This window comes from Canis lupus, chromosome 38, assembly GCF_011100685.1.
Source record: "Canis lupus familiaris isolate Mischka breed German Shepherd chromosome 38, alternate assembly UU_Cfam_GSD_1.0, whole genome shotgun sequence".
Classification (NCBI taxonomy): domain Eukaryota; kingdom Metazoa; phylum Chordata; class Mammalia; order Carnivora; family Canidae; genus Canis; species Canis lupus.
The window spans coordinates 17,104,219-17,130,455 of NC_049259.1; the positions used below are offsets into that span (position 1 = coordinate 17,104,219).

The 26,237-nt window shown below is 42.1% G+C and overlaps 1 pseudogene; it reads left to right on the forward strand.

The window, feature by feature from the left end:
- Nucleotides 1-24,554: 24,554 nt before the first annotated feature.
- On the forward strand, nucleotides 24,555-24,826 carry LOC119877923 (annotated as a pseudogene).
- The last annotated feature ends 1,411 nt before the right edge of the window (nucleotides 24,827-26,237 follow it).

Consider the following 26,237-nt stretch of genomic DNA (forward strand, 5'->3'; position numbering starts at 1 on the left):
CCAAGCAGACGCTGCTCAGAGCAGAGGTGCTGACACAGACGCAGCCCGGGTTACCCCCAAGTTACCTGCACCTGGGACCCAGGGCTCTGCTTCCAGCTGCATTCCAGCTTCTGCACAAATAACACTTCACAAGCCAAAATGCTTTCACGGGCTCCAATTTTTGAGACTAATTCTCTCTTCTGAATTCTTGTTCTGTATCTCAGCCCAGAGGGCAGACCCTTCCACCCAAGGGCAGATCCAGACGCTACCTGCCCATTGGTCTGAATTTCTGTCTCCCACCTGAGTTCTCATGATTAGCTCCACTCACCTGCTGGGGTCCCTGGTACTGCGCCATCTGGAAGTACCTGCTGCGGTCATTATTGACAGAACTGCTCAGAGGGCTCATTTGCCCGCTTAGACTCTTCACCTCTACCATCAACCAGGTATGCCCCTTACGTCCTGCCTGGGTCCCGGCTCTTCACCTGTGCAGACCCTAGGCGCACACACTGCAATGACTTTCCTTCCCCAATACTATTCTTATTTCTCAATTTACCTTTATCTTACAAATCCCTCTTACCACATCACCGGCTACAAAATACACACTTGTCCCTTCATGTCAATTTAGCAACAGTGACATTTCTTTTGTTTCTTTTCTGATAACATATATTTAACAAATAAAGATCATGTAATAAAAGTAAAAATACCAATGTAAAAAGCAAAAGTCCTCCTTTAAGCCCTGCAAAATCCCACTAACCTGCTGACAGATAACCATGGTCAGAAATGCCATGTGAATACAATGGCTGAATAACATTTCTATTTTTTTTTTCTCCAGACTTCCGAATTTGCTCCCCCTTGGCCACTGCTAGACCAGGTGTACAAACATGGGTGTGAACACACATTTAATTGCTTGATATGGGAAAGGCCACAGCAAGACGACAAGGTTCCTCAGGCTTCCTATTTCTGGTTTCCTTGGTTTCACTGGTCCTTGGTACCTAACATTTGGTAGTACTGTGTCTTCAGTGTGTCCAAAACTGGCATTCCTATAGCTGAATCCTGGTGCTAGAGCAGGTGGGGTTCTCCAGGGCAGAAACACACCCCAGCTTCAGCAGCATCCTTAAACACAGGCCCTAAAGCCTGTCCTCAAATGTATTTTAGCAGGTGGTGCAATTCTGAGCAATATTCTTAGTGTCCACACTGTACCTTATCACCTTCCTTTATGAACCAGGAATGGTTTGATTAGGAAGAAGGTAGGACCCTTCCTCCTTCACCTGGGGAAAAAAAAAAAAAAAACAACCAAGAGTAATTCAGGATCTCTGCTGTGGAGTACTGTGGCAAAGACCCTTGCCTGCAGCAGAAGAGATTTTGATAGCTCACATCAAGGCTAAAATAATTTCTGTCCAAGAGGTCCCAAACATCCCTCTCTACCACATTCTCTTTAAACCCAGAGATTCTGTTCTAGCAGCTACAGTTAGCAGCAAATGCACTGCAGTCAAGGGAAACAAAGAGACCTTTACAAGTCTCACATCCTTATCCAATCTAAGGATCTTGGTCCCTTGATCAGCCATTTGGGCTCCCCTTGCCATTTTGCTCATGCTAACTGGATTTGCGATGTCTCGATTCTTTCTTTGCAAAAACAGCAGTTACCCTGGACCAGGCACTGTCCTAAGCACCTTTCACTCAGTAATTCATGTAATCTGTACCAAGTCCTGTGACATAAGGGCTAGGATCTGTACCCAAAAGTGGAAGCCTGGAGGCAAGTTCGATAGGACAGTTCACGCAAGCTGGCACAGCTAGCAAAATCATATTTGAACTCAGGCGGTCTGAGGCCAGCACCCATGTAGTGGACCAACTGTGCCAGAGCAGCTGTCATAGCCCAAGCTCTAGAAAGCCATCTCTATTCTCTGGGACAAACATCATCTTGCGCGTGGCAGGCAACTACTGAAGAGCAAAGGAATCTTCTGAATATGTAGACTTGCTGACGTGCAACCCAAGGGTCATGCCTCCCTCTGACCAAAAAAAAAAAAAAACAAGAATGAATGCCTCTGGCTGGAACCTGAAGTTTTAAGCCATTTGAGATACCCGATAGTCTGGAACGAATGTTCATCAGAGCTAAGACAAAGAAATATAAGGCTAATACAATTTCGACCCACTTGTTTATGACTTAAGTGAAGTTGTTTCAATCCACTTGTTTATGACAAGGAAAAATATAATGTGATGTTTAGAAGTAAAGTTGTTTTGATATAAAGTTGAAGTAAGTTGTGTCAGGGTAGCATCATCTCTTCTGCTGTCACCAATAAGAACTCAGTAGCTCAGCCATTGAGGGGTCCCACTGAGGGCTCAGCAATAAAAACATGAAGAAGCAACTACAACAAGGGGATATTTAGACTATAAATACTGAGAGTTTGTGAGGACTGTCTGACAGTGTTCCATCTGGGCAAGCCTGTATTTTGTTGATCGAAAATAGCTCTCTGAAGACCTTGGGGGCAATTAGCTCTTGCAGTGCTGAAGGCAACTCTTTTATGAAGATCATCTTGCCTGGCAACACCAGCACCCTCGTTTCTCAGCAACACATTCTAGCAACACAGGACTTTTACTTTTGTGCTGGCAACTTTCCATTGGCTGAGCCACGCCTCCCGAGTACCAACTCCTATAAAGGTACACATCAACTCATTTGGACTTTACTCCTTTCACTCTCCTTTCCTGAACAACAGTATGATCAATAATATGATCAATCGCTCACTATTTGGGATGTATTATTTCTTCATTGGCTTGCTCAGAGACACTTTCCTGCTATGGGCTTGTGAAATTCCCACCATGCACCTATGTTAAATAAACTATTGGCAAAGGCTGTCTCAATCTCTGAGCATTAATTTGCCCCAAAACGTAACAGTCTCCACCCAAATCAGAGACCACTGTGTGAACCTCGTTAAGAAGCCGAAGTGCAGACCTCATCCTGGAGGGACACGTCGCAGAGTACAAATGAAATCACTATGATTTGAACACGCAGCTCAAAGGGTGAGACCAACAAGGAAATAAGAATAAAACAATTTGTTTTGAGGACCTACTATGTGTTGGGCTCTTCGCTTACATTATTTTTTAATCCACATGACACAGAGAGATCATCAATGTTCCCATTGTAAAGATAAGGAAAGCTGAGACAAAGACCTTCCAAGTCACGGAGGTAGTACTGGTAGTGCAACTAATCCTATTAAGGTCTATTTAAATCCAAACAATTTTAAATAAACATTGGATAATTACATAAGTGGTGTCAGGCAGACTGGGACAATCCAAAAAGAATGAGCTACACTTTAGTCTCACCCCCAGCCCAGCAGCTGGAAAGCAGGCCCACAGAGACTCTACATGGGAGTCATTGGAAAGCACCCAACGAGGAAGCAGGACCTGGGAGGGTCCCGGCAACTACAAGAAGCTGAGATTGGCAGCATTCTGCAGCCACTTAGTGGCTTTGTTTGTGTTGGTTATCAAAGGCTTCTGTATGTTCTGAATTTCTCCTCAGTTGCCTGTCAGTGGCAGGGGCTCTGTTTTCTTCATTGGGTCCCCACGATGTCTAAAAAAGTGTGTCGTATCATAGCCAGTAGGATTGGAAATGGCATTAGGAATGTGACAAAGATAAATGCTGTGAAAAAAAAAGAAGAAGCTAACGTACCTTCAGCGTCTTAGCTCAGTACCTGGCGAGTTTTATATCATTTGATCCTCAATGAGTGGATGAGGCTGATAATATAATTACACTGATCTTAGAGATGAGGGAACTGAGGTAGAGAATATAAGTGATTGCTGGCAAAATGGACAACTATTACATTGTACAGCAGGAATTGTGAAAGTAGATCTGCCCAATGTCAAAATCCATACCCAACCAACACGGGCCCTGCACTCCATCACAGTAGTCATTGAAAAAGGCGTCTATTAAGATGAACATTCCGTATGGTCTTATTTCAGCATGAAGAGTTGTGGACTTCAATAGAGTAATAGTACCGATCTTGAATTTTTAGCATCTTATACCTTCCACAGCACTCTTATAAATTCCTTGTCTTTTAAGGTGACAGTACTGTCCATCTGTAGGGTAGCTCTTTCTCTCGGTGCTGAATCTGTTTATTATCTAACCACTTGTTTCCTATCAATCATTCCTTTCTGTGTGTCAACTCTTTACCTTGTGTTCTGTTTCGTTATTTAAACTTTCTTGGTATTCCCTATTTCCCATATCATTTAGAACAGTATCTGGCACATAGTAAATACACAATAAATATTTGAAATGTGTCTTGCACACAGTAGACATTCAATACATTTTCATGGAATTAAATATATTCTCCTCACTCAATACTCTCATGTTTGCACACAGGAGACTCTATGCTGAAACTAACCTATTTTCTAAATGAGAAATCTGAGACTCGGCCACGGGAAATGTATGACCTTGGACCACACAGCCACTTCGTAATTTTGTAAGAACCTAAATGTCACATCCTGACTCCCAGTCCAGTGCTCTTTCCTTCCCTTATTCCACTAGATCACATGGTATGAATAGTAGCAGGGTGATACAACTGGAGTTGACATCTTTAATCTGTCTTGAAGTTGAATCATCAAGCCTGGGAACAAAAATACAGCGCAAGAATCCAAGAAGGCTTCCAGTAACACCCTCAGCCAAGGAGCCAGGAAGTGGAGGCTGAGGATCAGGGAGGGCTAGGAGAACTTTGAAGGTCTCTCAAAGCAACTCTGTGCTTCTGGCTTTGCTTTTTACAGTGATTTGCAGAACAGCTTTTAGAATGAAAATGGCCTGAGGGCTTGTTCCTGGAGGCCAAAAAGGAAGACAGGGCTGTAGTGCTTACTTTGCAGCCTGAGTTAGGAGTAGGGGAGAATTTGGCAGGGGCCAGAGGGTAAAGGAACCACAAAAATGGGTGGAAATAAGGTGAATTGCAATGGCTCATAACAACATCAGAAGTTGTCCTAGACACCTGCACCCCGATGTTTCTAGCAGCAATGTCCACAATAGCCAAACTGTGGAAGGAGCCTCGGTGTCCATCGACAGATGAATGGATAAAGAAGATGTGGTCTATGTATACACTGGAATATTACTCAGCCATTAGAAATGACAAATACCCACCATTTGCTTCGACGTGGATGGAACTAGAGGGTATTATGCTGAGTGAAATAAGTCAATCAGAGAAGGACAAACATTATATGGTCTCAAAAAAAATGAGTGGGAAATACCAGAAAGGGAGACAGAACGTGAGAGACTCCTAACTCTGGGAAACGAACTAGGGGTGGTGGAAGGGGAGGCAGGCGGTGGGTGGGGGTGACGGGCACTGAAGGGGGCACTTGATGGGATGAGCACTGGGCGTTATTCTATATGTTGGCAAATTGAACATCAATAAAAAATAAATTAAAAAAAAAAAAAGAAGTTGTCCTAGAAACTTAATGGTAGAGACCTTTGGAGTTTCCTCATGGGGAGCACATCCCCAGCGAGGGAGCACTGCGTGCCAGGCACCCTGTGCCACAGGCACACTGCTTCCCCCATAGCCATTTAGAAAATATCTAACGGTCCATGAACATTGAGCTAAGTTTTTCATACTTCAGAGAGGTCGAGGAGATACGGCAAGGGGTTGAGAGTGCAGAGGAGAAAAGATCATACTCCCTCTATCCTTCAGAATTCTTGGCTGAGACCGCCTGCAATAAAAGATAGCTTATAACAAGATTAAACAAACGGAAGCTTATTAACATTGTTTTTTAAAAAGGAAATCGAGGTCCAAAATGGAGTTAATTGTCCCCAGGGCCCCAAACCCAGACTTGATTTAAGTTCCAACCTCTCCCAGAAATGTGACTTTTAGACAATCTAAAACTTCCTAATCAGCACTAGCAAAGTGATTTACAGAAGACCTCTGCTCATCCCTTCTCCCAAAAAGAATGCCTGAAACAATCTTTCTTGCTAATAGCTATCTTGCCCTTCTCTCCTTCTCTGTATAAAACACTTCTGTTTTGTACAACTCCTTGGAGTGAATGTCAGGTTACTAGAATGTTGCCCAATTTGTGAATCTTTGGATAAAGCCAATTAGATGTTCAAATTTACTTAGTTGAATTTTTGTTCCTAAACAACATGTACACTTGAGTAGCTCGCTGAGATGGCCAAAGCTACCCACCACCCTACAGCCATCTTCAGCTATAAGCAAAAGAAAGGTGTCCAGGGGTAAGGAGAGGCTCCCTATAGGATGGTACCAGGAAAAGCACAGTAAACAAGGATAAAGTTTATTATGCAGATTTAATTCTACCCCTCTCCTTGGATGAACATTTCTTGTGATTTGGATTTAGTCATTCTCTCCTCTTGAACAGAGGGAGCCGCCCTTACAAATGGAGATTTCCTTTAGAAATGTAAATTTCTCTCACAAAAGGGTAACTTCCCTTCTATTTTCTGAACTTCCCCTGGGTCTGCTGTTTCTCAAAATTATCAACTCAAAAGACATATTTCAGGTGGTGTGTTCTGCTACCCTTACAAAAGCGTTCCTGTTCTTTAGTCCTAAGGAGTAAGAGACCTGGGCTACATCTTTGGATGGAGGTAAGTGATGGGAGGGGAGATTCACAGGAAGAGAGGCAGGGCATCCAATTTGGGTAAATTGGTTTTTCCTAGGGTCTAATGCATCAGATCATTAAGTGAAAAGGTATTTTAAGTGACACCTATGGGGAGTATTTTCAGTGCGATCAAACAATATAATAAACCATTAAACAGTGGCACAGTGACTTTCTAAACCGGGACTTCAAAGGATTAACATAATAGAAGCAGAATTAAAACAAATGAGGCTCATCTTGCTTTCTTTCCCGAACACAACTAGAGAAATTAAATACAAAGGCAGTATGATAAACAATTATACAAAAACAGGTAGAGGCACTTAGAGATCATTCATCGTCTCTCTGAAATTCTCTTTGGGACTCCCACTGATGTAGGCAGGCAGGCACCTAGAGAATGTCCCACAGGACTAGCCAAGAGGGCCCTTGCTTTCAGGAAGGATGGAAATCAGACTCAAGCCAGCAGGAGGTGAAAGCAGATTTTATTGAAGATATATATAGGCAGAGAGCGAGATACAGAGTGTCCTGGAGACGGGAAGGAAAAGAGCACGTGTCTCCTCTGCTTGGCGTCTGGTGTTTTTACTGGTGATTGTGGCCTGGTGCACATGTCCTCTCAGGCATCCAGGAACTATCTGGTCAGAACAAAGACAGTGTCCAGGTGTCCTTCATAAGTCATTTGTTCCCTGGGGCCAGGGGTCTTGGCATCAAGGTGCTTGGAGTCAGTGGTTTTGGAAGACCTTTATGACACTCCACCCAATCACTCATCACTCCTTAGATGCTAGCTATTGTGCTGGAAGATATCATTTTCTCTTTGTCACTTACCAGGACAACATATGCTATCTGCATGCCAAGGCATGTGTAGAGTTGAAGAGGGGGTGGTTTGCAGGTTTGGGCAAGAATAGAAGCTGGAGCAAAGGGGTAAAACAGCTATTTTTATGGGGTCTCTTTGGTTTCGCTCTCTCAACCACAACGCTGTACTATTCTGATCTATTTGACCCTAGTATCTCTCCCCCTTTAATCATTCTTCTGCTGAATTCTTTCTGATTCCTCTCTGCCCTCCTGGACATATCTGGGTTCTCCTAGAGCTAAAACTTCAGTTCTTTTTCTCCTGCGACAGAGGTGACATGGCATCTTGGAACATCATGTCTTGTAGCTCCCAAAGCCTGGCATTACCACTGGCCAGCTGGTGGGCCCGGCCAAACCAGTTAATCTCTCTGAATCTCCAACGTCTCATCTTTAAAAATAAGTCACACAATATCTGCCTCAGAAGGTTTTTAATAATGATTAAATAGAGAGATGGCTTCTAACATTCCTGCCACCAGGTGGGTGCTTCACAAAACCAAGGTGTACCTAGCAGCATTGTCTTACTTTATCTCAAACTCTGCTAACTTCAAATAGACTTTTCTGTCTTTAACTGCTTGCCACAGCACAGTACTGTATTTGTATTTCTGTTGTGCTAGAAGACACATAGCCTAAAACTTGCCTTTTTCACCATTTTTAAGCGTACGGTTCAGTAGTGCTAACTACTCACATTGTTGAGCTAAGTCCAGGATCTGTTTTGTCTTACAAAACTGAAACTATACTTGTGAGATAACTGCTCATTTTGCCCTCCCCCCAGCCCATGGCAACCACCATTCTATTTCCTGTCTCTATGAATTTGACTATTCTCAGCACTTCATAGAAGTTAAATCATACAGTATTTTCTTTTTGTCCCTGGCTTCTTTCACTTAACGTAACGTCCTCAAGGTTCATCCATGCATGGTACGTGCAGAATTTAGTTCCTTCTTAGGAATGAATAATATTTCATTTTATTGTATACCCCATTTGTCTATCCATGTATATCCACCCACCAACATTTGAGCTGCTTCTATCGCCTGGCTGGTAGGGAAATGCTGCAATGAACATGGGTATACAAGAATCTCTTCCAGACCCTGTTTTCAGTTTGGTGGTGGGGCGGGGGGGAGCAGGCATATGCCCAAACATGGTATTGTTGGATTGAAATGGGGTTTTGAGCGGGGGAGAGGAGAGCTTAGTTCAGGTCTCACAGAGTGGAAGAATGAATCTCCCAAACAAAGGAGAGGGAGTAAAGCAATAGAAGTTTACTAAGCAAAGATGGAGCTAATGGAGCTAATGGAGAAAAGGAGAAAAGCTAATGGAGAAAAGCTAAAGCAGAGAAAGCTCTTAGAAGTGAGAGGGGTCCGGACAGGGTTGCCACGGAGGGCTTTTTTGGCTGGCCTTTTATAGAAAACCTGACTGGGAGGGGTGAGGGCCTTGAGATTTCTGTTGTCATCTTGAGTGAACAACAAGACTTGATTACTTGATAGCTAAGGAAGATACTCCTTAGTATTTTGGAGCCAGGGGGCCAGATTTACTGCCTTATCTCTGTTGCATCTCAGTGACCTTGGGATTTATGGGAGCCTGACCTTGGGGCCTCTCAATGTCCTTGGGACTTGTGAGAACCCAGAGATTTGTGGGACCCCAACTCTGGGCCTTTCCCTTATCCTTCCCTGCCTAGCCTCATTTGTCCCTAACTCAGGATCATATGGCAATTCTATTTTTAATTTTTTGAGGAATTGCCATGCTGTTTTCCATAGTAGCTGGACCATTTTACCTTCTCACCAATGGTGCAAGGGTTCCAATGTTTCAACAGCCTTGCCAACACTTGTTAATTTCTGGGGTTTTTTTTTTTTCTTTCTGAGTTTTGATCATAAATAGCTGCCCTAATTGGCATGAGGCGATATATCATAGTGGCTTTGATTTGCATTTCCCTCATGATTAATAGTATTGAGCAGCATTTCTTATAGTTGTTGACCATTACCATATTTTCATCTTTATTAAGTTTCATACCATCACTTTGAATATACTTAAAAATATATGCACTTTTATTCCTCGAACTTCCTTTCCCAAATTTCCTGTTCTTTGTAAATTTCCCATTTATCCAGACTAGAAATATCATCTTAATCATTTACTATCCCGAATGACTCTACAAGCCCTCACATTCTTTTCTTTGTAATGATTCTTACTTTCACACAATTCCTTCCACTTCTGCATGACTTACCTCATCAGGAACCTACCGTGCTTAGTACAATGTTGTCATGCACATGGTGACTTCCTTTTCTCCATTAGCTCCTATCCATCATGAGCACCGTTGACAAATTAATTCACTTTTAAAATACCACATTTATTTTATAATTACTTTGATCGAGATTTAGTAAAAATTGTCTACTATCCACTCCAGAGGTTCTTGGAATTTGTCTCCCATAGAATGTTTTCCCTTATTTGGCAGAAATATTCTGCTGATAAAATTTAATAATGGCAGTCATTTCCCAAATCACAAAAAAATTAAGTTGACGATTAAGAATTTTTTTTCAATTTTTAACTTTTCTCCTACTTTTGCTTTTTTAGTTTTCCATGCTTGCCACTAATTGACAGGCAGATGACAGGACAATGAAAAAAAATAGTCCATAATTACAATTAATAGAAAAGCTCAGAAATCATGAACTTTATCTATTTGGGCAACTGAAGCTTTTCTTCATTGTCATTGTAGCTACTTGGTTTATTAGTCAGTATATAGACGTGGTTTCCTACTCGCGAAAAAAAACGGTGTTGGGAAAATTTGACAGCCACATGAAACAGAACGAAAGTGGGCCACTATCTTACACCAAGCACAAAATTAACTCAAAATAGATTAAAAACTTGAATATAAGACCTGAAACCATTAAACTTCTAGAAGAAAACATAGGTGGTATGCTCCTTGGCATCAGTCTTGGTAATGATTTTTTTGGATTTGATACCAAAACCAAAGGCAATAGAAACAAAAATAAACAAGTGGGACTATATCAAACTGAAAACCTTGTAAGGGGCATGTGGGTGGCTTAGTCAGTTAAACATCTGACTCTTGGGCAGCCAGGGTGGCTCAGTGGTTTAGCGCCACCTTCGGCCCAGGTCATGATCCTGGACCCCAGGATCGAGTCCCACATCAGGCTCTCTGCATGGAGCCTGCTTCTCCCTCTGCCTGTGTCTCTGCCTCTCTCTTTCTCTCTCTGTGTCTCTCATGAATGAATGAATAAAATGTTAAAAAAAAAATCTGACTCTTGATTTCGGCTCAGGTCATGATCTCAGGGTCCTGAGATCAAGCCCCTAGTCAGCCTCCTAGCTCGGCACGAAGTCTGATTGAGATTCTCTCTCTCCTGCCCCTCCCTTCTGCTTGCATGCTCTATATAAATAAATAAATAAATAAATAAATAAATAAATAAATAAATAAATAAATAAATAAATAAACAAATATATAAAATCTTTTTAAAATCCCTGAAAACCTGCAGAGCAAAGGAAACCATCAACCAAACAAAAAGGCAACCTAATAAATGGAAGAAAATATTTACAAGTCATTTATCTGATAAGAGGTTAATATCCAAAATACATAAAAAGCTTATACAACTTGATAGCAAACACACAATACAATTTAAAAATGGGCAAAGGATCTGAATAGACCTTTTTCTAAAGAAGACATACAGATGGCCAATAGGTACATGAAAAGATGCTCAACAACACTATTCATCAGGAAAATGCAAATCAAAACCTCAATGAGATATCACTTCACACTTATGAGAATTGTCATCATCAAAAAGACTAGAAATAACAGTGTTGAGGAGGACGTGGAGAAAAGGTAACCCTCATACACTGTTAGTAAGAATGTAAATTCATGCAGCCACTGTGGATAGCAATATGGAGATTCCTCAAAAATTAAAAACATAATTGCATCTGATCCAGCAATTCCACCTCTGGATATTTATCAAAAGAATATGAATACACTAACACAAAAAGATATATGCATCCTCATGTCCATTGCAACATTATTTATAATTTTAACATTATAATTTATAATGTTCTTGGTATTTATAATAGCCAAGACATGGAAAGTGTCCATTGATGGATACATGGATAAAGACAATATGATCTATATGTCTATCTATCTGTCCATCTACCTACCTATCTATAAAGGAAAATTATTCAGTCACAAAAGCAAGAATTAAATCTTGCTGTTTACAACAATATGAATGTACCTTGAGGGTATTATGCAAAGTGAAATAAGTCAGATAAATAAGAAAGACAAATTCGTAGCACATGATTTCACTTACATATGGAATCTAAAAACAAGCAAGCAAACAAAACCAGTCCATAGATACAAAGAATAGATCGGTGGTTGCCAGAGGCGAGGGGTGGAGGGAGGTGATATGGGTGAAGGGAGTCAAAAGGTACAAACTTCTAGTTATAAAACAAATAAATAATTATTGGGGATGCAATGTCCAGCATGGCAACATAGTTAATAATATTGTGTTGAATGTTTGAACATTGCTAAAAGAGAGTATTCTAAAAGCTCTCATTACAAGAAAAATATCTATAACTATGTACAGTAATGGACGTTAACTATATTTATTGCAAAGATCATTTTGCAATATATACAAATATCAAAGCATTATGTTGTACACTTGAAACTAACATTATATGTCAATTATACCTCAATAAAAATAAAATAAAAAGCATTAGATACAAATAAGAAAAAGAAATTGCTAAATGTCTCCCAGGATCCATTCAAACTCTCTTCCCTTTAGCAATAGAATCACCTGAATTTTAGTATGGTACAAGTTAGCCCAAATAAATACAGGATTTGCTAGCTATCCTTGCAATTAGGTGTGGCCATACGATGTAGTTCTGGCCAATAAGTGGAAATGATGTTTACAACTTCCAGATTATATCTTTAAAAAGAAACTTTTCTTGGGGTGCCTGGGTGGCTCAGTCGGTTAAGCATCTGCCTTTGGCTCAGTTCATGATCCCAGGTCCTGAGATCGAGCCCTGAATTGGGTTTATCCGGTCTCCTTCTGCCCCCACTGCGCTCCTGCGTTCTCCCTCTCTCTCTCAAAATAAGTACATAAAATCTTTAAAAAGAAAAAAAAAAAAAACTTCTAAATGTCACATGTGTAGCAACCAACTTTGACCCAGAACCACCTTTTACTTTAAGTCTTTCAGTGACTTTGTGGTAAAAAATATCCTACCAACTCTGGACAACTCCCCTTTGCACTGTTAAATGAGAAAGAAACAAAAATTTTGTTATATTGAAATTATTGTAACTTTGGATTTTCTTGATGTAGAAACTTAACCCCCCTCCCCCACAAAAAAGTCTCAGGCATTATATTTAGGGTTAGATATTGTATATGATTTCCTAAAAGATGTGTAAAGAATTAGAGAAGGTTTTGCAATGGCTGGCAAGATCCTGGGAGAAGCCTGTTCTGATTTAGTGAGTTTGTATCTCAAATAAAATAAAGCAGTTTACACAATAGTTACTGCAGCCCATCCCCCATTTATCTGCCGATCTTGAGGTAAATTAAACAGCTGCTAACCCCACCCTCCTGATGCCACAGCCTCTAAGGAGGTGGGCCAGTCTTGAGGCAGCTCGGCATGGCTGTTCAGGTACAGAGACAGGCACAGGTATGGACTATGAAAAGGAGCAGCCCTGGACAACTGGGATGGCCTTACAGTCACATTGTTTGCATGAAGACCCCCACTAATCTATTGTTTTAATTTTCTCCCTGAATAAAGATCATTACAAGAGGACCCAGGGCATTTACATTGTCCAAATAAAGCCATAAACACTTCATCCACTTACAACCATATTTATCTGGGGAAAAAAAAAAAAAGATTATCAATTTTATGAGATTTTCCTACCCTGTAATGAAAGAATGGAGTAAAGTAATGATAGACCTTTATTCTTTCTTTCTTTCTTTCTTTGTTCTTTCTTTCTTTCTTTTCTTTCTTTCTTTCTTTCTTTTTCTTTCTTCCTTTTGTCTTTCTTTTTTCCTTCTTTTGTTCCCTTCTTCCTTTCTTGCATTTTTTCCATTTGTGAATGATATAAAGAATGAATAATTCGGGTAAAATATGTAAGCGCAGAAATTAACCCTTACATACACAGTCAAGTAGTATTTGACAAGGGAGGTGAGAATACTCAATACCGAAAGATATTCAATAAATGATGTTGGGAGAACTGGATAATCACATGCAGAAGAATGACCTCCATCTTATATCACTCACAGCATCTTATAACACTTGAAATTTATTTGAAGGCTTAAACATAATACTTTAGGCCATGTATCTCCAACAAGAACATATAGGGGAAATAAAGCTCCTTGATATTGGCCTTGGCAATGATTTTTTTTTGGATATTACACCAAAAGCACAAGGAATAAAAACAAAACTAACAAGCTTCTGTGCAGGAAAGAAATGATCAACAAAACGAAAAGACAGCCTACCGAATACAAGAAAATATTTGCAAATCACATATCTGATAAGGAATTCATATCCAAATATATAAGGAGCTGATACAACCTAATATTTTTTTTAAATCCAATTAAAAAATGGGCAGTGGAACTGAATTTCCAAAGAAGACATACAAATGGCCAACAGGTACATGAAAAAGTGCTCAACATCACTAGTCATCAGGAAAATGCAAAATAAAATCATAATGAGGTATCACCTCATAGCTGTTAGAATGGCTATCATCAAAAGGCAAAGGATATCAAGTTGGCAAGGATGTGGAGAGAAAAGAACCCTTTGGAGGGAATGTAAACTTGTACAGACATTGTGGAAAAGAGTATGGCAATTCCTCAAAAAATTAAAAATAGGATTTCAAATGATCCAGTTAATCCCACTTCTGGATATCTTATCCAAAGGAAATGAAACAGGGTATCACTGAGATATCTGACTCCCATGCTTATTGCAGTATTATTCACAATAGCCAAGATAAGGAAACAATCTAGCAACATAAGTGGCTGTCTTAGATGAATGGATAAAGAAGATGTGATGTACATAATGATGAAAAAGAAGGCATTTGCAACAACATAGATGGACCTCGAGGAACTGTGCTAAGTAAATTATAAGTCAGACAGACAAAGACAAATACTGTATGATTTTACTTTTATGTGAAATCAAAAATGCCAAACTCATGGCAACAGAGAGCAGAATGGTGATTGCCAAGGGCTAGGAGAGTGGGGTTATGTGGTGATGCTAGTCAAAGAGTACAAACTCCCCCTTATAAGATGAGTAAGTTCTGGGGATCTGATATAGAGCACAGTGATTATGTTAACAAGCCTATATTATGTACTTAAAATTTGGTGAAAGAATAGACGTTAAATTCTCACTACCAAAGGAATAGTAATTATGTGAAGTGATAGGAGTGTCACCTTGTTACCTAACCCTACTGTAATAATTTTACATTTACAATTTACAATTTAGTTATAAATAAGTGTATCAAATCAATACATTGTACACTTTAAACTCACACAGTGTTATATGTCAATTATATCTCAATAAAACTGGGGGGGGAACCTGTTTATTTCTATATTTCATCTAACAAGATGCAGCTATCCTGAAAAGGGAAGAAATTCCCAACTTCTCCCCAAAACAAGGGGATACAAAGTCCGAACTGACTCTGTATCCAACACCAGCTACACTTTGCTCAAATGCTCCCAGTGTCTATTGCTTAAAGTTAAAATTGTAAAGTTGACTTTGAACGACTTGTGTATAAAACAAAAAAAGAGGGGGCACTTAGGTGGCTCAGTGGTTGAGCATCTGCCTTCGGCTCAGGTCATGATCCCAGGGTCCTGGGATCCAGTCCCACATTGGGCTCCCTATGAGGAGCCTGCATCTCCCTCTGCCTGTGTCTCTGCCTCTCTCTGTCTCTCCTGAAAAATTTTTTTTAAAAAATCTTTAAAAAAATGAGAAGAAAATGATTAGCCTATATAAATATACATATTGTAAGAGAAATATGCAAAGTTACCAGAGTCCCCATCTATAATTGGTCAGAATACCCTCCATAATTGATATCTATGGCTTTCTTCTTCCACTAGTCATCCCACATTTCTACTTCCTTCAGCCAGAACTTCCCATGGGTCACGACCTCTTTTAGAGTGAGATCGTGGTTTGTTCATCTGGCTTCGGGGGAGTTGAAGGACTTTAGGGCTAAAGAAATTAACTAGCTGTGTAGGCCAGTCTCAGATGGGTGATCCATACAGACGCTGATATTGCCCAAGGAAAGACAGACATTGATGAGGAACAAGCACTGAATCCAGGAAAGTGAGACAATGTCTCAGCCTGGACCGAGGCCTATGAGGGCTACGTAGGAGGGCCACACTCTACCACAAAGAGAACTGTGATGTACAATTTAACTGCAGCCAAAATACACTCCAGACACTTTTTCTCCACCCTCATCCCCATAATCAGGATGGAGCATGTAAGGAACAAAACAGCTGCTCAGAATTTTAGGGATTTACCAAAAAGAACAAATGTCTCCTATAGTGTGGGCTGTGTCATGCCATTCTTCAATGAGCTGAGATAAGTGATTCATGGATTTGAATCACCCATGACATCTGTCACATGGAGTCTCTAAAGCTGATGTGGATTTGCAGTGAGGCGTGCCCTGCTCTGTTTAGGTCTCTGTGTGTGAGGGTGCGTGTGTGGAGGGGGGAGAGACTCATATCATTATACATTAAGGAGTTTGATGCTTTTTAATTTTAAATAGTTGGAAATGAAAAAAAGTGCCAAATGAACCTGAATGCTCAGATTTAGCTGTCCTTTCTATCTTTCTAGAAAAGAGATATTAATAAACTCTGACTCCTGAGCCACCCTCTGGACTTTTACAGAGGCCCAAGGCATACTTCAAGTGGATATGGGGCAGGATCTTCACAATTTAAAGCCAGAATAAAAATATATTTCATTCACTTTGCCTAGGACATGTATTTCAGTTCCCTAGGCCTTGGAATTCATGTCATATAGAATCCCCTAGAAACAGCTGGGTTGTTGTGATAAATGGATGGACATATGCAAAATCCTCTGATAGCAGGCTCTGTAAGTATTGGCTTCTTTCCCTTCTTTCCATCATCCTTATCAGTAGGAGCAAAGCCTATTCTTTTTTTTTTTAATTTGTATTTAAATTCAATTTAGTTAAAACATAGTGTATTATTACTTTCAGAGGTAGAGTTCAATGATTCATCAGTTGCATATAGCACCCAGGGCTTATAACATCAAGGTGCTCTCCTTAATGCCGATCATCCAGTTACCCGGTTCCCCCACCCCTCCAGCCACCCCAATTTGTTTCCTAGAGTTAAGAGTATAAAGCCTATTCTTTTTTCCATAAAACCCCAAGGGCAATGCATTAGAAAAGCCCCCCAAAATTATAAATTGTGTCATTGTATCATCCTACTCAAAAGCATCCAAGCCATCAACAGGACAAGGTTGGGTTCAAGTATCAGCTCCCCACTTACTGGAAGTGGGACTTTTGGCAAAAATCCATGTGCACAGTCTCAGTTTCCTCCTCTGAAGAATGAGATAATAATGACAGATGGTCATCAAAGGAAAGTTTCAATAAAAGAATACATATAAAGTACTTAGCACTGTTCCTGGCATGTAGTAGTGTACACTCAGAAGCCGTCAGCTAGAAGGTCTGCCTTTTAATGACCTTCACTTTCATCCTAATTTGCACAAAACAAAGCAAAAGAGAGAGAAATCAAAACAGTTTGGGAGACCTTGCTTTTGTCTTAATAACAGAAAAGCTGGTCTAAGTCCTTAATTCCATTCTAAGTTCCCTTGACATCTGTGTCTCCCACCACCTGCCCTGACTTCACCTGGAGATTTTGCTCTCTGTGTTCCACACCATCTTAGAGAGTACAAATATCACAATCACATGATAGTGAATGGGTAGGTGTAGGGGAGGAGCTCCCTGAGAGATGCCCATACACACATGTACATGCACATACACACAGCCACACCCACACCCACCTTTACAAAACCAGAGCAGGGGGCCCAGAAGCCCATTAAAGATAAAAATGTTTGTTTTCCACATTTGGCTCAATTCTAATGAAAACATCTGGGTGTCACAGTGATGGTAGGAGCAAATCTGGGTAGCTACAGAAAGCACCTCCAGACCAGCCAGGAAGCCAGAGCCCTACGGATGCATGAGGAACCAGTTCTGGAGGTGTTAGCACCAGGGAGATGGGTGTCACCTCCTACATCTCTGAGATTCTGCAAGAGTATAATTTGGAGGGTTATAGGTCTTCTTGGGTTTTTTGGGGGGGGGGGGGAGGCGCAAATCTACTTATTAGTTTTTGAAATAAAGTAGTCCTTACGTCTGTGTCTATATTTGTCTGTGTGTAGTTGTGTGGGGTGGTAGTAAAGATGGGATCAGAATCACTTTGAAGACTTTGTCAGAATAAATAGATAAACATTCCCCTACCAGCTCCTAAAATGCCAAGGTTTCGATTCATCTGTTGTTGAAGGTCTTTTGATGAAGAGTCTCAGGTAATTCTGACACGCACACACTCCAGCTGAGATGATCAGTAGCAAAGTATCAGCAAGGGCATGTTTATTTACTCCCAAACAGTTTATTTAAAAGTAGAAAGATAGAGCAATCCAGAACCCTTCCATGCAGGGTAAGGGCATTCAGTTCACAAGGGGCATCCATGTTTCCTGTTCATATTTTTCTCCCAAAGCCTACTCGATGCCTTCCCTTCCCTTTTTCCCCTTGTTCTCCTTTTCCCTATTCCTCTGTTACCCATTTCCTTTCTCCATTTCGCTTCTTCCTATTAGTCCCTGTGGACACTTGCATTAGGGAAGTCTACATTTGCCACTGGCTTATTTTTTTTAAGACTTTATTCATTTATTTAAGAGAGGGAGAGGGAGAGAGAGAGCACAGCAGAGGGAGCAACAGAGGGAGAAGGAGAGACAGACTCCCTGCTGAGCAGGAGCCCAACATGCGCCTCAGTATAGGACCCTGGAGATCATGACCTAAGCCGAAGGCAGATGCTTAACCAACTGAACCACCCAGGAGACCCAACCACTGGCTGATTTAAATACCTTCCCACTAGGTGCATCTCTGGACCCTCAGGTAGCACCTTCGCTGTGATGCTGTTAACCTGTCCGTGTTCCCCACAGTGGGTCAGGGAGGGGGCTGACCTGAGTCTGCTCTCTCATCTTTGGTGACACATTGTCCTGTCTGGGCTGTTCCCTACCATTTCCAGGCTTCCCTCACCCACTGCTGGTCTCCTTTCTGGGTGCTCCTGCTTGCCCAGGCACCTCTGCGGAGCACAGCAGTTCTCAAACTTCCTCAGATTCCCCCAGAAGGCTTGTTAGAGAAGTCTCCTGGGGCTCCCTCCCTCCAACTTCCTGATTTGTAAGACTTGGTGGGGTCCTAAGAATTTGCTTTTTTCTCATAATTTCCCAGTCACTGTTGGTTCAGGCACCACACTTTCAGAACCACTGGTGAACAGAAGAAGAGAACATAAGCACCAAAGTCACTTGACTTCCATTATGAATTTAGCCACTGACGGCTGAGTCACCCAGGCAACTTATTTGCTTTCATAGAGGCTCTGTATCCTCAGCTGTAATAATATGATAATAACCTCACAGAACTATTTTAAGGAGTAAACAAGATATTGTCTTTCTGGCTTTCTGTGTGAGAAGCAAAATTTATTAAATGGGATCTGAGACATTGAGCTTCCTTCTAGCCATGATGAGCCAATGCAGGTAACACCGGTCCCCAGCACCAATGCTGTACGGTGGTTAGGGATGTGAGTAACCACTTAAATGCACAAAGTCTCAGTATTTGCCCACCTTCCCCTGACACTCCGGCTCCCTGCCAACGTGTAGTCCAAACAGAGAAGGGAAGAAAGTCACTTTCATCTTCCTGGTCCTCTTTCCCCTCCCTCTCTCCCTCACTCATGACGTTCAATCTGGAATCCTGTAGCTAATTCCAAGGAGCACATTTTGTCCTTAGAAGGAATGTACAGGGCTTGCATTCCTGTGCTCAGAAGAGAGTGTGGTCTAATGGGTAGGAAGTGGGAGTGGTAGGGTGGTGGGTTCTATTTAAAGCCTCCCCACTGAGTCACTGAGGCATCCAAGAGACATGGTTTCACTTCTGGGCCTTCGGTTTCCTCTTGGTAGAGGGAGGAGTGATATCCCCTTCTTAGCAGGGTGCTTCTGAGGGCAGAGAAGTCCGTGTTTGAAAGCACTTGGAGCTGCGGAGTTATGTGGTCATATCAAATGTGGACTCTCTGGAGGCACCTAATTCTTCCACCTTCTCACTACAGAATGCTTATGTCCAGACAGTCAGGCATGTTAAGACTCTATCCTGAGTCACCTGAAGGCCTGTAGCTTGGAAATATTCAAGATAATAAGAATTCTGTAAGCACTCCTGCTGAGTCAGCACGCCCCTTCCCTGAGGTTTGGGGCAAGCAAAAGCAGGGAGCAGAGGGACCCCTGGCCCAGGACCCTGATTGAAACATGTCTGGGCCCAGCTATGTCTGTTCCATCTTTGGAACCTTGGACCAGAGCCCTCACCACTCTGAGTCTCGAACTCTGGTGATCCCTGACACCCCACCCCTTCTGACCCTTTGACATCCCCAAGGTTCTATAACTCAGAGCCATGAGGTCTTATCCAGGGTGACGGAGAAGTTGAGGGAGACCGTGGAGAATAGCTCTTGGTTTCCATGAAGAAACAACACAAGGCATGCATGCAGTCTTTGCCTTCCCCTGGAGAGGTTGCCTATACTGTCCATTCACTATTTCACTCAGGTTTCTTGAGTCCTTGTTTGCCTTGGGCTGGGAAGAGGGACCAGACAAAGGTCCTGCCTTCAAAGTGCCCCCTCCAGCAAGAGCAGCAGGTCCTGGAAAATGACCGCACAAGAGCACAGTTAACATCATCCAAAGGCTTAGAAAGGCCTTTAAAGAACAGAGGGAAGAAAAAGGAAATAAGGAGTCATAAGCCACAGGAAAAGCAAAAGGTAGAGAAAAGGCTATTGACTCTTCCTGCCAGATACCAAGCTGGTTGCTTTATATACATGAATTTATTTATCTTTTCATCCATCTTATGTGGTAGATTTTTTTTTTTTGCACAATTTAAAGTTAAGAGAAAGTGGGCATAATAAATTCCCTGATGTTCCCAGATCTAGTACTTGGTGCTTTACATCCTGTATTAACACTACAATGCTCCCTCCTTAAAAACATGACACTTGATCCGGCCTTAAACAATCACTAAGGTTTCCCCCAACAGAGAACAACCACAGTTACTCAGGTAGAGGGAGCTAAAGGAACGAAATTATGGCTATCAAACTGAATCAGAGACCACCGCTTAAGGGCAGGGATGCAGGCAGGTGGGAAGTGGGAGCCACCTCATGTGTCCCATAAGCAGCTCCAGGCAGTGACGAGCCGTGGAAATAGGGAACGTGATCTGATTTTGCCCTTTACAGCTGCTGCTTTGATAGCCCTGTGAAGGATGATGGAAAAGTCAGATTCCCAGGCACTGATGAAATGCTATGGGTGGGGGGATGAGGGACCAGTAAAGAGATGATGACAGGAGCGCAGCAGAGAGACATGGAAGGCTGGAGCCATATCTGCGACATTTCATTAACTAACAGGGATGCATAGAATCCCAGGGGGTGTGTACTTGGAATTCTGAGAGTTTCCAGGAGACCTGCCTGAGACTCCAACCAGGATCCTTGGGACCACTTAGTAGGTATGCATTTAAATGAGATCAGTCCTTAAAGGTTTGCACATTCCTAAGAGGATGTTTCAGAAACAGACTGGGTCCTCAAAGCTTCAAGGCTCATGGGGATTCGGGTCTCCTTTGGGAAAGACAGAGGGAACCTGGATTCAAATTTCTCTGGACTCTGCCAAATATACATCCTTTAAATAGAAGGAAGAGCTGGTCTTGACTGAGCAGGCCTTTGATGCTCTATTGTCCAGAAAAAGAGCGGAGTTCTCAGGCACCAACTGTGCTTGCCTGACCCGGGAAGAGAACCAGATACTCCAGATACTGGTCCTGTTAGACTGGATGGTCTGAGGCCGAGGACTCAAGATAACTGGGGCCACAGCAGCCCTCAGAGAAGACAGGGCTTGAGTCCAGCCAACCCAGAGGAGCCGGGGGGAGCTGCCGGGGTGACAGGGAATAGCACAGTGACGGAGCATGGCAGCAGAGAAGTGACTTCACAGAGCCATCACATGAGAGATAAACACAGGCCATGCTGAGGCCTCGAGGGGCCCAGCCAGAGGCCAAGAGGATGTGGGAAAAGTGATACGTGTGCACCCACTTGTGAGTAACTGCGTTAACAGTAAAAGGGGTCAATAAATGGAAATGATGACATTTCTAGTTCTTTTAGAAAAGTCAGGGCCTGGTTTCATCTTTATGTTGACCAAACATTCACTTGTCTTCTTCTTCTCTCACCCCGTCTGTCTTCTCTTCCATGCACAGCTCTCTAAGGGCTCGAGGGTGACAGGGACCACACAGCTCTCTAAGGCCTGGAGGGTGACAGGGACCACGCACAGCTCTCTAAGGCCTGGAGGGTGACAGGGACCACGCACAGCTCTCTAAGACCTAGAAGGTGACAGGGACCACACACAGCTCTCTAAGGCCTAGAGGGTGACAGGGACCATGCACAGCTCTCTAAGGCTTAGAGGGTGACAGGGACCACGCACAGGTCTCTAAGGGCTAGAGACACTGAGGAGATCCCATCCCAGAGCTGGCCTGGCACCAGTTGCCTTCCCCTCCCATGTCCCTTCCAAGACAGAGGCCAGGAGATGCTGGGGCTGGACTCGCAGACTGCCCTGCACGGTCCCTTCTAGTTAACACAATCTCTCACTTGTTTCCTTCTCTCAGCCCCCTACTCCTCTGTCCATTTATTTTCATCTTTTTCTTTCCCCTTTCTCTGTTTTCTCTTGCTTCTAAAATCTAGCTCGTGTGAGTAACGTTCATATGGTTATGAATACAGTCGGTTCTTTGTCATCTGTGATAATGAGAGGCGGGTCATGTGGATAACCCCAAACTGCAAACACTATTCATATACACGACTGAGGAACATTCCAGTCTGACTAACAATCTAATATTTGGTTTGGGCTGCACTCACTGGGTATCCATTAGCTCGTTAGCAGGAAGGGCATAGAGAGGTTAACCGGGCAAGCCCCAGGAAGGGCGACAGTACAGACACTGGCCAGGTCTCCTCCACTGAGCAATCGCCTGTGTGCACATCAGACTTTGTTGGTTTGTGTGATGAACGCTGCAGTGGCCTGTGTGGAGAGTGTGGCTGGGGACAGGGTACAGGCTGTCATAGGAGAAGGTGATCCTTTGCCAGAGGTTTGAAGAGACTAAGCCTCCAGACTAAGCCTCCAGAGACCAAGTAGGGTCAGCCGCTCAGTTCCAGGGTGGCTCAGCCTGCAGGGACAGGGCAGGGACAGGGCAAGGACTCCTCTCCAGATTCTGCTGTCAGTTTGATTCCCTGTGGGTGGCCCTGCATTAAGGAAATCAGCCCTATTGGACATTTACAATACCAGACAGGACCCCATAGGAAATGTAAATTAGCTATACTCTAACACTCAGAGATGAGCACCATTAACGTTTTACTTATTTTTATTCTCTTTTCTAAGGTGACAAATGATGATTAGATAGATGGATAGATAGATGGATGGATGGTTGGATGGATGGATAGATGTAGATGGTAGACAGATGTTCCACATAATGCTTTATATTTTACATTTTCTTTATACAATCTTGTAAGCATTTTTATATCATTTGATTTTTCTAATGTCTATTACATCTAATTTAATGCATACTGAATAATTTATAATTTATTATAATTTATAATATATATTTTATATATTATATACATTATTTTTATATATTATATATAAATATATATTTATATATTATTTTATATATGATAATATATTATATTATTATATATATAATAATTTATTAAATTTCTATATTATTGAGGGGCACCTGGGTGGCTCAGTGGTTGAGTGTCTGCCTTTGGCTCAGGTTGTAATCCCAGGATCCTGGGATCAAATGCTGTATCAGGCTTCCCGCCTGAAGCCTGCTTCTCCCTCTGCCTGTGTCTCTGCCATTCTCTCTGTGTCTCTCATGAATAAACAAAATCTTAAAACAAGTAAATAAATTTCTCCATTATTGAGATATTGTTTCCAATTCTTTGCTTATTGTACATGATATGGCAAAGAAAATCCTCCTGCATGCATATTTCTTCGAATTGCTGAGTTGATCCTTAGCAGAGATTCCTTTAAAAATGACTTTACGTGTAAAGGGGAACAAAGAGTTTTAAGGCTCTTGAATCAATTATCAAAAATTTTTCTAGCTCTTTTTCATGGCTTCGCAGAGGTGGTGGGCTGCTTTGGGATGAAGCTGAGCATCTGTTTCCCAGCCACGGGCTGCCGGGAATTCAGTGCAGTGGATGATGTTTGCAAACTTCTTATCTTTTATGAGGAGCAGAAGTTGCTGCTGATACTCTGGGTGAAGAATGGAAGGGTTATGTGGTGTGAATTCCTGTTGGGAACGACAAGCCAGGTTCCCCATGAAGCAGGGTGTCTCCACCCATGTCCATATCCATCTGCTACTGAGTGATGGGCATTCCTGTTACAGACCAAGGAGGACTGGAGAACGAATGCACACATCTGTGGATGCCCATCTGAGGGTTCTCAATTTCTTGTAAAAACAAGGAGGGGAAGGATATCCCTGGACTCACTCATAGGACTGCACCTCGTCATCTGGGGCCCAGAAGAGCTCGCAGAATGCACAGACCAGTCTCTCTGAAGAAGACACTGCCTCCCAGTATGTTGTGAGAAAGCCCCAAAACAAGGAAGATAGGACACCTAGGACCAATTAGCCCAAATTCTGCATCTTGTTACTCGAGGGTCCACACAAATGTGGGTGTATTGCTCCAAACAGTGTACTAAGAAGAATAAGGAAGGGCTGCAGGTTATGAAACTTTTGACCAAAAGAATGAAGGGGCCAAAGAAAAATGCCAGGAACAGATAACAAGAGATGGAGCCTATCCTCTCTGAGGGCTTCTGCCTCTGAGTCCAGTCAAAAAGGGGATGTTTTAAGTCTGAATGAGAATGGCCATCAGAGCTGCCGCCCACGAGTTCCCCCTGCTGCTGGCGCCTCCAGTCTCCCTCCCTCGACGGCTGCCATGGCTGAAGGGGAGGCTAAAGGAGATAAAGCCAAGGTGAAGGATGAGCCACAGAGAAGATCTGCAAGGTTATCTGCTAAACCTGCTCCTCCAAAGCCAGAGCCCAAGCCTAAAAAGGCCGCTGCAAAGAAGGGAGAGAAGGTACCCAAAGGGAAAAAAGGGAAAGCTGATGCTGGCAAGGATGGAAATAACCTGCAGAAAATGGAAAGGCCTAAACAGACCAGGCACAGAAAGCTGAAGGTGCTGGAGATGCCAAGTGAAGTGTGTGCATTTTTGATAACTGTGTACTTCTGGTGACTGTACAGTTTGAAATACTATTTTTTTATCAAGTTTTATAAAAATGCAGAATTTTGTTTTACTTTTTTTTTTTTTTTAAGCTATGTTGTTAACACACGGAACACTTCATTGTTGTTTTGGGGGAAGGGCATGTCACTAATAGAATATCTCCGAAGCTAGATTGATAACAAGAGGGAAAAACACCTTCCCCTTCTAGTTTTAAGAAACTTCCTCTTGGCTCCCAGGAGGAGGGATTCCTCGATGTTGACACACATGAGCCACCTTGGTGGTGTGGAAAAACTAAAATTCATTTTTTTATGTACTCTTCTCCCTCTCTGCCTTCAACATAGACTTGACTCCCTTAAACCCAGAGACCTGTTGGAACCTGACTCCATGAAATGGTTCCCAGTATGTCAGGAAATCTGGACTTTACAGTGTCACCATTGAGATGGCGTCCCTCAAAAGAGTTCCTTTTTTTAGCTTGTGGATCTTCAGATTGATAATTCTGCCATTTTCATTTCATTTCCTGAAAGTCCGGGTCTGCTTGTGAAAAGTTGTTAAACAACATGCTAAATGTGAACTGTCAACCCTCACTCTAAACTTGCCCTGTTCAGAGCATCACATGAAGACTTCATGGGGTTTTATAGTGGCTTTCTGATTTTGGTAGTCCATTGAAGAAGGGAGTTTGAAAGTTGTTGTATACTGTTAACAATTGGCCGCCCAAGTCCTGCCTGAAATACCATGATTGTTTATGAAAAGTATCTTTAATAAGGCTGGATACAGTTTGGCTTGGAAAAAAAAGAGAGAGAGAGAGAGAGAGAGAATGACCATCAAAAAAGAGAGAAAAGTTTTCTAAGTAAGTGGCAACAATTTATTAGGGGTATAAGTATTGGACACTTGCCAACATTAAACATTCTGTTTCATGAGTAGAATTTAACATAGGTAAAAATGTGATAAATATAATGACTTTTTTTGGTTTTTTTGTTTTGTTTTTAATTGTATTTATTTATTCATGAGAGACACAAGGAGAGAGAGAGGCAGAGACATAGGCAGAGGGAGAAGCAGGGTCCCTCCCTGCAGGGAGCCCGATGTGGGGCTCAATCCCAGGACCCCGAGATCACAACTTGAGCCAATGGTAGATGCTCAATGACTGATTCACCCAGGTGTCCCAATAATTCAATGTTTTAATTAGGATTTCTTTGAATTTATTTTGAGAACATTTTTCCCATGCTTATAGAACTCTCAGTTTATAATGCTGCCCATTTTTCTATTGGTGATTCTTATTTACATGAGCTGTTCTTTTTTTTATGAGCTATTCTTATGAACTTTATGTGAGCAGTATATTTATACATATGTATGTACATTTGTATATTAATCCTGGGCTATGTGCACTGC